Source organism: Perognathus longimembris, chromosome 14 (assembly GCF_023159225.1).
Source record: "Perognathus longimembris pacificus isolate PPM17 chromosome 14, ASM2315922v1, whole genome shotgun sequence".
In the NCBI taxonomy this organism is placed as follows: Eukaryota; Metazoa; Chordata; class Mammalia; order Rodentia; family Heteromyidae; genus Perognathus; species Perognathus longimembris.
This window is the reverse complement of record NC_063174.1, coordinates 49,736,162-49,751,797: the sequence shown is the minus strand read 5'-3', so window position 1 is coordinate 49,751,797 and position 15,636 is coordinate 49,736,162. Positions and strand designations below refer to the sequence as shown.

Below are 15,636 nucleotides of genomic sequence, written 5' to 3'. Positions count from 1 at the left end.
AGAGTCTCACAGACTTTCCTGCCTGGGCTGGCTTTGAATTGTGATCTTCAGATTTCGGCCCTTTGAGCACCTAGGATTAAAGGCATGAGCCACCAGCACCCAGCAAACAACTTTAGGCATTTTTTAAATCTGTATCAAATGCCATGCCAAAACTATGTAAGAGTTGGTAAATAATACTACTACAGGGAAACTTTCCAGAATTATGAAACACAAATTTTACCTAGTCTTTGCATTTAACTATAGCAATAGCACTTATTACATATTCAATAAAGTATCTCTATCTATATTTTCTATGCTATACAGTTGCTCTCTAGATCTTCTTATACCAACAAAACTTTATGCCCATTGACTAAGCAATTTTCTTTACAGCATCTGTCAAGGCCATACACACAGTAGGTACAATCTCAGACTCTCCACCCCTCTGGTTTCAAAACCTAGAAGCTAATCCTGGCCATGCAATTTGCCAGTAAGTTAATTAATCTTGCTTTATTTTATTTTCCTCATCAGTAAAATGAGGATAAAAAGCATTGCATCTCATAGAGCTGTAAGAATATTATATTTATTTATAGTATGGAGTATATACTCACTTTTGAATGTAAAGCACAGTAAGTACATGTGTATGCATGCATGTATGAATTATATACTAAATACACATCTTAAATCTTAATGTAATACATTCATATAATAATTAAAAATGCCATATTAGCTCAACAGAAAGGAGGCAAAGACAAGAGAACATTTGCTGCTCTTATCCTTGACAAGAGCAAGGCAGAAGGCTGGCTATGAGAAATGGTCAAATGCAGCTACTCATCTTTGGTTTTCTGGCTCTTCGTCTACACCTTTTGGCAGGTTTTAGGAAGAAATCCAAAGGAAGCTGGTAGTTTTATCTACCTGCTTCCAAATCCCTTGTGATTTGGGTTTAGCAAAATGTAAAGAAAACAAAATTCATCCATCTTTGTTCTCTGAAAACTACTTTATAACATCAAAGCTCTTAGGTTGTGTGTGGTGGCTCACACCTGTAATCCTTGAGACTTTGGAGACAGATGTCAAGAGGATCAAAGTCAAAGGTTAAGAGAGGCAAACAAGTGTATGAGAGAACTTATCTCAAGCATTTGAAAAAGTTGAGCGAAGTGGCACTGCCAATCATTCTGATAGGCAAAAGGAGTAAATAAAAGGATCAAGGGCTAGACAGCCGTAGACCAAAAGCAAGACCATATTTGTGAGGGGTCAAATGAAATCACAGAGGACTGGAGGTAGGGCTCAATAGTAGACTACCTGCCTCAACTCCAGTACCATCAAAAAATAAAAATAAAATAAAACTATAAATAATACCTAAGAAATACTCATTATAAATACAGTGAAAACACAAATATATAAATGTATAAAATAGATAATGAACACACACACATCCTTTCTATGTGCTGAGATTACAAATGGTAATTATTTTACCCTGTAACTGTAGATTTTCCAAATTATCCACAATAAACTTGCCTAATAATTGTGACTAGATCTAAAACAGCTTACTTTAAAAAAAAATAGGGGTCATTTGTGTATAACCATTATGACTCAACCCTAGCCAGGTCCCTCTGAGTGGGGAATGCAGGAGAGACATGGTATAATAAAGATACTGCCTTGAAAAATGATAATCTGGGATAAACCAATTCTGAAAGAGATTAGTAAGAGAAATAAAATGCCTGAGCAAACAATTTTCCTCTTTCATCCCAGAGGGCACATATTCAACCCAGTCAAACCTGAGGAGAGATGGCTCCAACGGGGAGACGTTTATGGAGTGCTGACGACGGACAACTTGACAGGCATTATCTCCCCTCATCTCGCCCCACCTTGTCGGTAACTATTAAGGCCACCATTTCACAGAGAAAGAAATGGGCTTCCAACTCACACAGCCAAGTCAGGGGCGGGCTTGTAATGCCAATCACATCTCTTGGCTAGGTTAAATAGCCTTTCTCCATGCACAGAAGCTCTCGCCTGCCTCTTTTGCTTTCCTCAGCCCTCCTGTATCTTTATTCATGGCCTCTCTGAACACCCTCCCACCAACCTCCCCCACTAGATGGCCTTTGGATGCTGTTTCATTTGCAGTGAACAGTAAGCCAGGTCACAAAAGCCCCCTATAGCTCCCACACAGAAGGCCTGACTAAGCTAAGGTAGGGCCAGCGAAGCCTGAGCCCTCCAGTATTCTCACAGAAGTGCAGCTGCAGACGTGCACACCGCTTCTGCAAGGCTCATAAAGCAGCTTTCAGCACCACTTAGCACTCTGTGTGCGCGGGCATCTGCAGCCACCGCCAGCGCCTGCACAGTGACTGATTCTCTGCCCAAACAGGGCAGGCCTGCGGGTGAGCAGAGAAGCGGGTATGGGAGGGCGGGGAAGAATGTCTGTTCTCTGTGGCTCTGGAGGGCATATTGTCATGTCCTGAAAGGCAGGAAGGGCAGAGAGAACAGCAGACTGTCTAAGAAAGAACTTCAGTCCGGCTGTTACTACAGTACCCAACCTAGGCTCTTAATGTCTGCTGCTGTCCAGAAACACAGAATAAAGACACAGCCCAAAGAAAGCCTTTTGTGGCTTTCAATGTCACCTCCAATGCCATGGTTTTTTTTTTTTTTCATTTATATTTTTCAGCATTTTGGGGGGGGGGGCGCAGAAACAAGTAACCACATCTTGAGCCTACACTCAGCAACCTGGTATACGCATGCTCCATTCAGAATAGACATGTATTGGTCCTGTAAAAACATGAATCAACTCACCTGTGCAGGATGCCAGGTCAGTAGCTAAGCATGTTTAGTTCTCTACTGATTAGGAGGTTATGGCAACAGGCTCTTTTTGGAGCCTTTAATCTCCCTGCAAGGAGATAGGGAAGCCAATATTCTCTGATGGATAAATAAATAAATCCTACTGCAAGAGTAAAGACAGTCCATCACATCGCAATAGACTGCAAACGACAAGAAACTAATGCCACTGCTTTTAAGCCACTGTCAGATTCCGCTTAGCTGCAGAACGGCCCTTGTTCTCCTTCTGCCTGGTCCTCAAGAGAGTCTTGCTTCTCAGTCCCTAGAACATGACAGTTAGCATGTAACACTAAGTTGTTACATAAAATGAGTTTTATTTCCCTCCTTGCTCAGTGTCTTGAAGAATATTCTTGAATGGAGCAGGAGCCATCTGTGACTCCGTCTTCCTCAGTAGAAATCCTGGGATGTAACTCTGAGTGTCTCTCCAAGGCACTGACAGTCTGATTCTGGGAGTGCCTGCGGCTTTAAGTAATCGTCACCCAAAATAGGAGTGTTTGCTCCTAAAATTCATTGCATTAATCCACATTTGAATTCTGCTCAGGGGACAGAGTGACCATCCATTGCTCAATAGATTAACTCCTTGATATCAACTAGTAGGAAAAAATAATCTCAGCTGCTCTAGTTTGCCTGCAGCAAGGATTTTTGAAGGGATGGAGAATTTCTTATTTAACAAAATGAATGAGCATTATACATTCTTTTTCTTTACTCCTTTTTCTGTGGTAGACAATGGCATGGAAAAATGAAGGTGGATACTACAGGTAAATGCTTGCCCCTTATATATCTACTGCACACTGCAAGAGACATTCTAACCTTTCCAAATAATCCATGCCAATAATGGTGAGCATCCACCAAGATTATCTTTCAATGATTTTTTTTTTTTTGCCACACAGTTCCTTCCTAGAGCTGTAACCCATTACAAGGACAGTGTCACTGGAATTTTCCTTGGGTTCTTTTCTTTTAGAAGGTTTCTATTTTAGACCAGTGGAGGGAGAGCAGTATGTGGGCAGGGAGCTTAGCTTTAATCTCCAGAGTTGTGCAATGAAACGATGGGGTGGAAAAGTGTAGGAATATATGGCAAAAAAATTAAAAGATATATGTCCTACACAGGTCCCATTATGTGGGATCTTTTTCATGGACATTACATAAAAGCTCAAAAGTAGGTGCTTTCTCAATGACTTAATCATAAAAAGTAAAACCAGAATTTACTATGTAGAGCAAACTGCCACATGAATATCTCATGTTGTCCATACAAGTATAAAACCAGATTGCCGCATGTCCTTGTACTAATTATGTGCCAACAGTCACAGTTGCCTGGGTGCCTAGCAGTGTGCCGGGCCCCTGGTTAAGGCATCTTCATTTAACCCACATAGTAACACTAGAAGGTGGGTTCTTCAGGCATCCACACTACACAGAGGCAAAAGCAGACTCCAGAGGGGGTAAACCACTTATCTATGATCTACACAAATAAATATTAGCCTGATTTTAGACTCTTTCTCAGTGTGCTATGCATTAAGTACAAATGAAAGTCAGTGAATGGTGTTGACAATGATCTCTAGGAGTTATTAAACTGTTAACTTCTGGCTTTTTCTTAGGTCCCTAGTTCAAACTTTCAGTAAATACCAGAGTCCTAAATCAAAATAACCCACAACCACTCCTTGTGCACATACACGTATGAGTACGTGCATGCACACATACACACACTCCTTAAATCCTGATTTAAATATGTACCAAACTAAGCTTCTTGTGGCTACTGAACAGAATTCTATAAAAAAACTCTTAGTTTTTTAACTCCCTATTGACATGTGCGATGCAAGAGCAGGACCCATACATATATTTGACCCTGTGTATTACACAGGGTGTAGAGTTGTTCTTGTTATTAAGGAAAAGTCTCCAGTTAGTACAGTTTCATGTCTGTCACTCTCTGTATGCTAACCCCCAGCCACGCTTGTGGTTCCCTCTGCAGCTGTAAAGCAGAGCCAAGACTGCATCCTTTCAAAATCTATGGTCTTATTAGATTTGGAATGACACAGAATCTCATTTATAATACCATCTAAAATGAAAGTGGAACAATGTGAAAAAACAGCAGTGCAAAATGGTCCCAGATAGGGTATTCGTTTTAGTCAAGTGAAATATGAGATAGAAAACTAGAACATGTCCTAAATCAAAGTAAATAATTTCTTCATTTAAAACCTGATCCTATATATTGAAAACTAATTGATACTGGGAAAAAAAAAACTTTGCAGAAATGTCTATAATGTCATCAGCTCATAAAGAATTTAACCTTTCCTCTGAAGATAATAGAGGTCTTTATCCTGAAATCAATTACCAATGACATCACTAATTATGAGTGTGATTATCAATTCCCTTGAAGATAGATATTATAAACCTAGGGGAAGGGAACAACCACAATATTCCACCAAGGAACTGGGCAGTGGTTGAGTTTCATATATTATTTGAACTAGAACTGCATGGAATTATCTAGATATTCTTTGTATGTCTTTGATTATCAAATAGGGAGGCAGGTATTTTCTGAGGAAAGTGGCAGCCTGGAATGAGTCAGGTGCAGCCAAGAGCTTTTCATTCAAACCCTTGCTCATTCCGCTCTAGAGTCTAGACTCCTCAGTACCCACTATTGCCATAAAGTATCCCCAAACAAGCGATTTGCATAACTCCAATTCCCACTTTATTAATGCTCTGATCAAACCTGGACTAGAATGTTTTACCAGTGCGGTATGACAAGTCATATAAATAGAATGGGTTCGGGCAGTCAATATTTAGAAGGTGTGGTTTCCAGAACCTTATTTGAATCTGAAATTAAAGGCAAGAGAAAGCCAGTGACTAGACAAAGATAACAAAAACCAAAGGGCCAGTAAAAAATATAAACATGGAAGGCAGAGAAACCATCTCTAAAGTCTTCTATCTCTTTGGATGAGCTAAAAGACCACTATCGTTAGTGAACATTCCCGATGCCCACCCATCACTTCATTTGCACTTTCACCTTTCACCTTTAATGGCACCTAGAGTTTGTGGGCTTTGCACAGACTCTAAACAGCAAATGCAAGGGTCACATGCAGCATTGTCTACATAAAATGACCATTTCCTTTACCTGCTACACTGAGACTTGTCTCCTGCATTTAGTGAGTGAATGTAAACACAATCTTCGATAATTCATACTGCTTCTGCGTGCTTTCTTTGAATACTAAACAGATAAAAAAAAACTGTGACCTTACTTTATACTCAAGTGAGATTTTTAGGCAGATGTGAAAAATATTTTCTAATGATAAATTGGCTCCAAGACATACAATCACTATAAAGATTCATGGAAACACACAAATATAAACATGAACCTGCTTTCCTTGTGCAATCATAATCCCATTAGAAGACAAAAATCAAAATGACTTCGGGAAACTCTGCAAAACCCCTGCAACACCAACAGTACCTTCCCTGGTTCATTAATTCTGGCCTAAATTTGTTACTGTCACGTGTATCAGGCACCCTGTCCAGTAGGCACCCACCTGCTATTGGGCTGAATGTGCCTGGCATCTTGACGTGCTATTGATTCCAGTCCAAAGCTCATGCAAAAAAGGCAGCACAGAGTCCAAAAAGAATTTCAGCCACAAATACTCTGGGAGAAATCCAAACAACTAAAAACAGAAAGAAAGACAAGATGCAAATCTGAGTGACAAAACTGAGACAACTCAAACCAGGCTGGTACATGTTCAAGGACATTTTTTTTAATGGCACAGGGATTCTCTTTGCAGAACCTTTTATTTTGGAAATCCCATCTTTCTCCAGAGGGGAACATTGCCTTCCTCTTAGACTCTCATATTGTCCACATATTCACATAGAAGTATTACAATTATTTACAATTATTTTGGCATTACTTTTCAAGACTAACACTATTTTTTGTCCTTTACTCATAATCAGTAGAAATTGTCTTGTCATAAATACAGCCTTGATAGGGACAAACGATTTAAACAGTTAAAATGAATGAACCAGAAACTTGGAAAAGTTGTTGGAAATACTGCATCCTTCAGTCTTCAAAACAACTCTCTGAACAACAGGTGTTTTCATTGTTGTTGTTTTAATTCTAGTTTACAAGTAATGAACATCGCAGTCTGGAACTGCAGAGTATGATATATTGTACTCATAAACTGCTTTGTTGTTGAATGACAACTCCACTATACAACTACTTAAAGATAATACAATATATTTCAAAAATTATTCATTAAAAAATCTTGTCCAAGTCGCTGTGAAATGATACTAACATTGAAAGAGCATCAGAATTTATTTATACATTTTCTGACACTTCTCAAATCTCCCCCACCTCCCAAATAACCTGAGATTAAATAAATGGGTATAGCTCAATTTTTGAATCCTAACACAAGTGGCTTTGGGAATAGCTGCTCATCACAGTGAACTCTGTAAGAATAAGCTCGTTCGAGGGATCTGCTCTCTATCTCATTAGTATAGAGAAATCATACAAAGGAGTTTCATTGCCATCCACACTTGGACATAATATATTTTGTTCAAATCCACAACCACTATTACCTTTTCATCGCTCCTCTGGAGAGTTATTTATTTATTTTAAGCCAAAATTAGATATATATCTCAAAATAAAAATTAGTAAAAGAAGGAAATAGAAATCTCTCCTCCATGGAGTGGCATGGATATCACATGCCCTCCACTGTCTCCCTCCATCCCTCCCATTGAACAGATAGAACACACTGCCTTCGAAGACAGCTCCTGGAAAGAAGAGGGGCAATGGGGTCTAGCAAGGCCTATGGGGAGGAAGAGCCTATCCACAGGGGGGAAGGGAGGAAGAGTGGAGTGTCTTTGCAATCATCAGTCTTCTCACAACAGGAGTTCAACACAGAAGGGTTGATAGTGATCACAGTACTCAATTTGACATGTTGGGTTCAAGTCCCTTTGTACAACTACTTAAATAGAAAAGTAAAATGGATCATGAGAGTTTAGTGTCTTCCCAATGCTGCTTGCTTTTTTATAAAGGTATGGAGGGATAATGCAAAGGAAAACCAGAAGACAAGAGGTTTCAAATGAGAAGGAAGAAGGTGTTGCAGCTGCTCCAGTATTTCCCAGGATTTGTGATGCTGCTTCGGGCATCAGGATGCTACTCTGAGAAACAGGGAAGCCATCCAATTCTCAGTATATGTATACTTCTAAATAATACTCTTTTTGTAGAAAAGAGCCTAGATTGAGCTGCATAAAATAACCATGTGAAATAAGCACATTGTACCTTCAACTATGTTCATTATATTCCCAGATAGGTCTAATCATTCCCCTTCTCTCCACATGGTTAGGGGACTATTTGCTTTGCTTGTGTCGAAGGTTAGAGGCCCACTGGAAGTTAGGTCAATGAATAATTTCATTCTCTCCACCTTTCCATGGAATTATAAACTGACTTCTTAAAGACGCCAGTTAGGCATCCATTCTAGGTTTATCATCCATTCACCAGTTATTACTGTTACTGCTGCCATTATTGTTCAAAATGGTTATGGGCTTATAAAGATAATAATGTTTGCAATATGTTCTCACTCTGACTAATTAGCATAGCATGCTTGTAAGTTCTGTTCTGGAATAAGTCAGGAAAGATAGTGCAGTGGAATATTTAGATTTCTGAATGGTTATATGTAGGACTGGAGGGAAAGCCAACTAGGTGCCAGTATACTTTGAGAAACAAAGCCAGTGCCCTTGCCTGCCAAAAAAGACAACCAACAAAAGATATGATATTGAACCAACATTAAAATGTCTATCCCTTTCCTCCCGAACTCAGATTTCCACAAACTCTCTGAAGATGATGATGATCATTTGCAGAAGGAAGGCTGAGGTCTGTCTGTCTTTGGCCTTTTCTTGCAAGTTTGAGTAAACGTAAAGGAAGTAAAACACATTCTGAAGGTAAAAACTGGTCCTCAGAGGCTAATAAACAGACAAAAAGTATACACTACCTAGAAAGCAAAACAGAGAAGGGGAGTGTGGCTACTGGGAATTAATGAAAGTCCATGCATCTCTTTCAGATACAGCAGCAGAGAGCTTGTGACCTGAATACTTCTCTCCATAAACACATTCATAGCTCCAATGTCAACCGGAGTTTTGTAACAGCATTTCAGGAGGAAATAAATTCATACGTCATTTAAAATGAATGAGTTCACTTCCTCTCCTCCACTTCTACATATATTGACATAATTTATAAATGTATTCTTACCAAAAAAAATCAATTCAGTTTTGTAGCTTTCTCCTGCAACAGCAAAGGTAGCCTCAAAAATAAAAGATTTGACAGTGTTTGAACAATTACCTTAATGGGGTCACTCACAACAAGATTCTACAGGCCCAAAAATAAAAATAAAAAGCATGTGGCAATGAGTTACATATTGTTCTTGGTTTATTTTGAGATTTGCATTTCCATTTTATTTTTAACAAGAGCTTGACAGTTCACTGACAGATGTCCTGAACTATATTTAAGATCAGGAGTACACACTGGCAGAGCTGACTTTCTACGTTTTTTTCTAAAAAGAAACATTACACATGTGTATGCTGGTTGGGTGAATTTTCATGTCAAAAGACTGACATCTTTCAGACAGAAGTTCTGCTCAATCCTTACTGTATCTTAGTACTCATGCAAGCACACCTGGAATATATTCAAGGTGTTTTCTCTGGTGCACTGAAAAATGTCCACCACTAAGAAAGTGATTATATTTTACTGTGGAGAAAGGTAAATCTGAAAGGAGTTTGTAAACAAAAACGAAATGGGTGAAGAGCTTGTTAACCTACACCTGCCCCCGCACCCCCTCCCCCAACACACACATGAAAAGTAGTCTGTGTGGACTGCAATGGCATTTCAAATTGGATTTACAGAAACTGATGAACACTGTCTTTGGCTTTCCTTGAAAGAATAATGGAAGCAAATAACATGCTGATTATTTTTCAAAGGATGGAGAGAAGGTGCTGGAAGCTTTTAATAGCATGTGAAGTTACAAGTTTGCAAGCATTAGACACAGAACAATGCTAAAGCTTTCATATTTTATAGATGGAAGTCATTCTGCCTACAGATTGGAGACAACAAAGACTTTTCAATAAGTTAGGATGTCTCTGTTTCTTTGCCCAAACAGAGGGAAATGCCAAATACTTTGAGGCATTAGAAGATAACTACAGTGATCAAAACATATAGCCTTTATCCTGAGGGGAAAATAAGAAAGCACAAATAATTTAAACAGTGCTGAATGTGGAAGAAATTTAAATAAACTGCAGTTTGGGTCAGGTGACTGAGGCTGCCACTGTTTCAAGCCAAAATTTCAAGTATAGCACAGATTATGATTAATTGAATATCATTTTACCTCATGCTTGATCATAGTGAGTTCAATGATAGATCATTGATCAGACGAAACACAGTGAATACATAAACAAGGCTATGAATAATCTCTTAATGAGCTGATGCCATGAGCAGCACTCAAAAATGGTTTTAAAGGCAATAAAACACTAAGGTTTTCTAAGTCCTTCCCAGGCACTGTGGTAAGGCATAGAAAAATTTCCTTCAGGCTCCTTCCTAGCCTTTTAAGTTGGACAATCCCTTCTTTATAGACAATCATCTGACACTCAAAATAGAGGGCTGTAGATATGGCACTCTGATTAGAAGGTAACAGGGAGACAGTAATGCCAGGCCTCTGAGGTTTTACTCAAATAAACACTCTCATGCTGTAGCTTCTCTGCTGAGGCTTTAGATGCTGGTTGGATGTTCTTTATTCATTAGTTCACTTGCCCCAATGGGAAAGAGAACTATCTAAGGCAGGAGTTTTAATGCTTACTGTAAAACATCTTAGCTTGGGGCCTCGAAGGTCCAAACTGTCCATTTCTCATTACTCCATTTAGTTGCACTTGGCATGTGCAGGTTCCAGCTTAACTTGCACATACTTTCTAAAAAGAAAACAAATTTGTGGATATTTCTTGAACTGCAGAGCCCTTATTTTTCACTTTTCAGCTGGAAAACTTGTTACTCTTCTTTCATTTTGCTTTTCCTTTTTGTTTTTTTTTTTTAAAAAGAATTTCTTCTTTTTCAAAGAATTTCTTCTCTTTAAGAAGTTGTACAAAGGAGTAGTCATTCATCAAAGCAATTTATGAATAAAATGCATCTGGGTCAATGTCATCCCTTTCAAAATTCAGTTGTTACTGGGACTTGAACTCAAGAGCCTCATGCTCTTACTTGGCTTTGCTATCCAAGGCTGGCCCTCTTCTGCCTTAGGCATCCTTCCATTTCTAATTTTTGTTAGTGAGTTAGAGATAAGAATCTCACAGTTTTCTGTCCAGGATGGTTTGAAACCAAGATATTCATATCTCAACCTCCTGAGTAGCTAGGATTACAAGCATGAGCCACCAGTACCTCGCTTGAGAAATATTTCAATAAGAACTAATCAAACTTATCAGAAAGCAGGCTATGATGTTCTAGGTCACAGAGTCCCTATTCTGCCCATCCATACTTCTCCCCAGAGAAGTAGGTAGCAGAGAAACCCACTCAATATTTTTATGCAAAGAAACATTGTCTTCTTTTAGGCATACAATTGTTCCAAGTTTCTTGGGCTCAATGAGATGGTAAAAGTTAGGAGACAAAGTCTGGGAATAAACAACCTCATTCTAAAATAAGGTTGGGTCTGTGTAGTTGAACTATTTCCTCAGCCATCACACTTACTTATGTGCAGGCTTTAATTTGATCCTTGCCATGTTCACAGGACAAGTATTTCTATTATGTGCACACACATGTACAAATCACATTTGTTGACTTATTAACCAAATGCCAAAGGGGAAATATTGGCTTAACTAAGAGCCACAACCTTTGCAAATGCATAAGTTTTATAATACATGTGGGTGGTACCTAGAGATCAATTTAAGTGGAAATGAATCTCTGAGTTGTTGGTGCTGACCTGGCTTCCTTTTGAACAATGGCCAGTGTCTTTGTTTGCTACATTGCCTAGCTTTGCTTAGGGGGACCAAAATGATAACTTAACTACTGTGGGAAATATTCCATTTGGAACAATAACTGAGAATGCACCAGAGGGGCCAACTGGGAGGTCTTAGACTTCCTATAAGTTTTATAACAAAATAAAGTTCAGCAGTTAAGGAGAAGGTGGTTGTACACCCAAGAGAAAAAGTAGGAACACATTTCCTTATGAAGTGATGGCTTAATAGAAGCCATTTGGCTGAGATTCCTTTGCACTCAAAAAAAAAAATCTTCAATTTATTTAAAGAATAGATGTGAATGCTGTGTTGGCACAATGCAGCAGAAAAGGAAGAACATGGGGAAGGATAAAAGCAGCATCTCCAACTGTCTAATATAATGGTTCTCTCAAGAGGACTCAGGACATGTGCAAAAGAGGAGGAAAAAGCTTCTACAAATCTGCATGTCTCACATCCCTTTGTGAACTCGGCAATAAACCTTGTGTAAGAGAAGAGTTTCTTGGCTCTATTGCATATACAAATTAAAGAGGGTATAATTATTGCATGAAACATATACAGAGTATATTCTTTGTTTAGCAGGAATCCAAATATAATCTGGCATCTTGTGGTTCTATTTATTAAATCTATCACCTTCATAACAGAACAACCAAGCATTCGTAAGAAAATACTACATAAACTCATTCTGAGCTAGTATATTGAGTGCAGAAATCCTTTATCTACTAGTATGCTTTCCTTATACCTGAAAATATAAACCCTACCAGGAGCCTGGTGCTCAGGTGTCTCCTGGGCCAATCACTACTGAGTTTAGAGTCTCCATGCATAAGTGTTTAAGATCAACAGATCTGTAATCCAGGCTAACAAACAATGAGGAAGAAACAGTAAGCCTAAACATTTTCTCAGATGGTTCAAATCGCAACACGATGCCTTTAGAGATCAGGTTGAAAAGTCCTTGGTCTAAAGATGGTATTAACTTGTGAATATCCAAAGGAGATAGTGTAAATACAAATGACTATTGAGAAAATATTGTCTTAGATCATTTCTTAAACCCTCAACTTGAGGGCACTGAGGACAAAGAAAAAAAAAGTCCTCATCCTAAATTAGTAATCCAGAAGCACAACAAACAATAGAACCCCTAACACCTGATGCCAGAGCTCATCCACCCTGTCACTGCTGAACCTTCTCTCTTACATCGTGTGTCTTAAACAGCTGAAGGAGCTGCCACACCCCACACAAAGAGCAGAGACATTTTTCTACACTTAGCTCAAGTGTCAACTACTTCAGCACAAAATAACTGTCCAATCACAATGTGAGATAGAGAAATCCACAAGCAAGACAAGCATTACCTCACCAGATGTAAACTGCTCCTTCTCTTTATCAGTGAACCTCCACCACTAAGAGTAAACAAGGAAAAACATCTAATTACATTTCAGTGAAAATAAACCTCAATGACTTCTTCCATTTTTTTGTGTGTGTCAGTCATGGGACTTGAACTAGGGGCCTAGGCACAGTCCCTGAGCTTTTTCATTTCAGGCTACCATTCTACCACTTTCAGCCACAGCTCCACTTCTATTTTTCTGGTGGTTAACTGGAGATAAGAATTTCATGAACTTCCCTGGCCAGACTGGCTTTGAACCACGATTCTCAGATCTCAGCCCTCTAAGTAGATAGGATTAAAAGCATGAGCCTCTGGTGCCCAGCTACATCTTATTTTTTGTAGGTGTCTTTTTGTATGTATGTCTTCATGTATGTGTGTACACATGTATGATATGTGTGATGGAGAGAGGAGTAAAGAATGTCTCCTTTCAGTAGAATATTTTCTCTGTGATAGATATACTAGTCACTTAAATAATTCACTACCTACCATTTTCCTTACGATTGAAAAAAACTTCCCTCTTATAGACTGTAGTTGAAAATTCTAGATTGCTATGAATTTTAATCATCCAAGACGATGACTCAGTCAAAGCAATGTATTCACACAAAAACTGTGTCTGCTCTGTGCTAAGAATAGCCAAGAACTGGAATGCTAAAACTTACCCATGAGAATGTAGGTAGTAGGAATTCCATATAGTAAAATGCAAGGTGTGATAAAGCTGTCTCTTGATGGTTACTCAGACCTGTGGAGAAGCCCAAGTTCAACTTCCGACTGGCTATTTGAGCTTGGCAGGTTGCTCTTGCCCTCTAAGTGTCTTAGTAATCTACAAAGAGTAGGTAAACTGGTATGTGGGATAAAGAGAAGCAAAAGACTGTAGCTGAATACTCTACATTTATAGTACTTAGGCAAACATTTACTGTGACTAGTTATGTGCAGGACACATGAACTATAAAAGGGTATCAAAATCTACTATCCACATATACATGTTCTATAAGAACACCCCCTACCATGAACATGAGGTTCGATCCTATAAATGATACAAAAAATTCTAAGATATGTTGCTCTGCCCTCTATGTGAGAAGCTAACACATACCCATTTGAGAAGTCCATGAAAACCATGTTAAATAACAAGAAGAAAGGGACAGCACAGAAGTGTGAATGACAGTTCCTGTGGAGCAGCTGGAAGTGGTAGAATTGCTAATGACTACAGATTCAGAGGAAAAAGGAACTATCTTAAGTGAAAGCAGTCCATAAAAGTGATGATAAGCCACCGGGAGATTGGCCTTGGAAGAGGAGCAGGATTTAGATAGAAAAGAGGAAATCCTAAGCTTCGGATACCAGTAGAACTACAGAAGGAAGAGGACACAGGGGGCAAGGGATTTTCCATCTTGCTTATAGCCCTGAATATCAGACACAAAACTGAGTCACTGATGTTTAGGTTTGGGATTCTCAACCTTTTTGACCTAACCACTATCTCTCCATTACACAGTAGAGAGACCATTCTCAAAGCACTACTCCAAAATATTTTTCAGGAATGCCTAGGTAACTCAGGAAGTAGAATATTTGGAAAAGCTGATAAAAAAAAAACATGGCTCCAACATCAACACCACCAACCAGTGTCCTACTCCACCCTAATAAATGCACATCCGCCCCCCCCCCCCCACATTACTGTGTCAGTTGACACATGGTTTATGGCACTGACATGGGAAACAATAGCACAGCCACTAAACCTTCCTAAGATGCTTGATAAGCAAAGAAGGTGCTTATTTTTTTTCAAACTGTATATACACAAAAAATGAAACAAGGAGAATGCTTCTGTGGTTTTGTTTCAACATGGCCTAGCCCATTGCTCTTATTTAAATTCTTCACACTTTACCTTAGTGAGTGGAATATGCAATACCAGATGAACAATGACTACACTTGATTTTACTATTTCTGAATATGTCACTATATCCAGTATTGTCAGTAGTGCCTTTGGATGTGTCAATAGAAGGAACAACTCGAGGGATTAAACATATGCATATATCAATCATTTTATCTACTGCATTATATTCATTATATTTGCAGTACACACAGATGCAAGAAATATAGACTATGCACATTTCTGACACCTAGTCATTGTATCTGCTCCCCTCCCCACAGCCATTATATTAAAGTTGCTGAAATTAATAAATAACAATGCAGTAATTTCCATTTTGAGAAAAATTCCAGAATATAAAAGCAACAGACTCCAGATTTCCTTCTGGTACCCTTAAAGTGACACATTTGTCTACTGAAACACATTAGCAGATAACTCCTGCACTGATGGATACCAACATAAACCATTATAAGCTTGAGCGAAGTAGATGAAAGGAAGCTTTTCCAAATTGTCCTGTTACCAGGCCCAAGACTCACTGTTATCACTTTATAGTACCCAAACACGCCACCACTGCGAGCCAAAATCAGACACATTCCTAGGAGTGAGCTCTCACAGACAATTAAATGCAACAATGTCTTCA

General features: G+C 38.8%; 1 protein-coding gene across 5 annotated transcripts in view; it reads right to left on the bottom strand.

Annotated features, from left to right (window-relative positions):
• Flrt2 (fibronectin leucine rich transmembrane protein 2) overlaps nucleotides 1-15,636 on the bottom strand; it is a 93,442-nt gene that overhangs the window by 36,261 nt on the left and 41,545 nt on the right. The window contains exon 2 of one of the 5 annotated variants that reach the window (XM_048362932.1): nucleotides 6,318-6,446. The exons of 3 other annotated variants lie outside the window; for them this stretch is intronic. The gene's annotated coding sequence lies outside the window, so the exon portion shown is untranslated. Of the gene's footprint in view, nucleotides 1-6,317; nucleotides 6,447-10,622; nucleotides 10,645-15,636 lie in introns of those variants that run through there. One more of the 5 variants, XM_048362935.1, reaches the window with a different exon arrangement.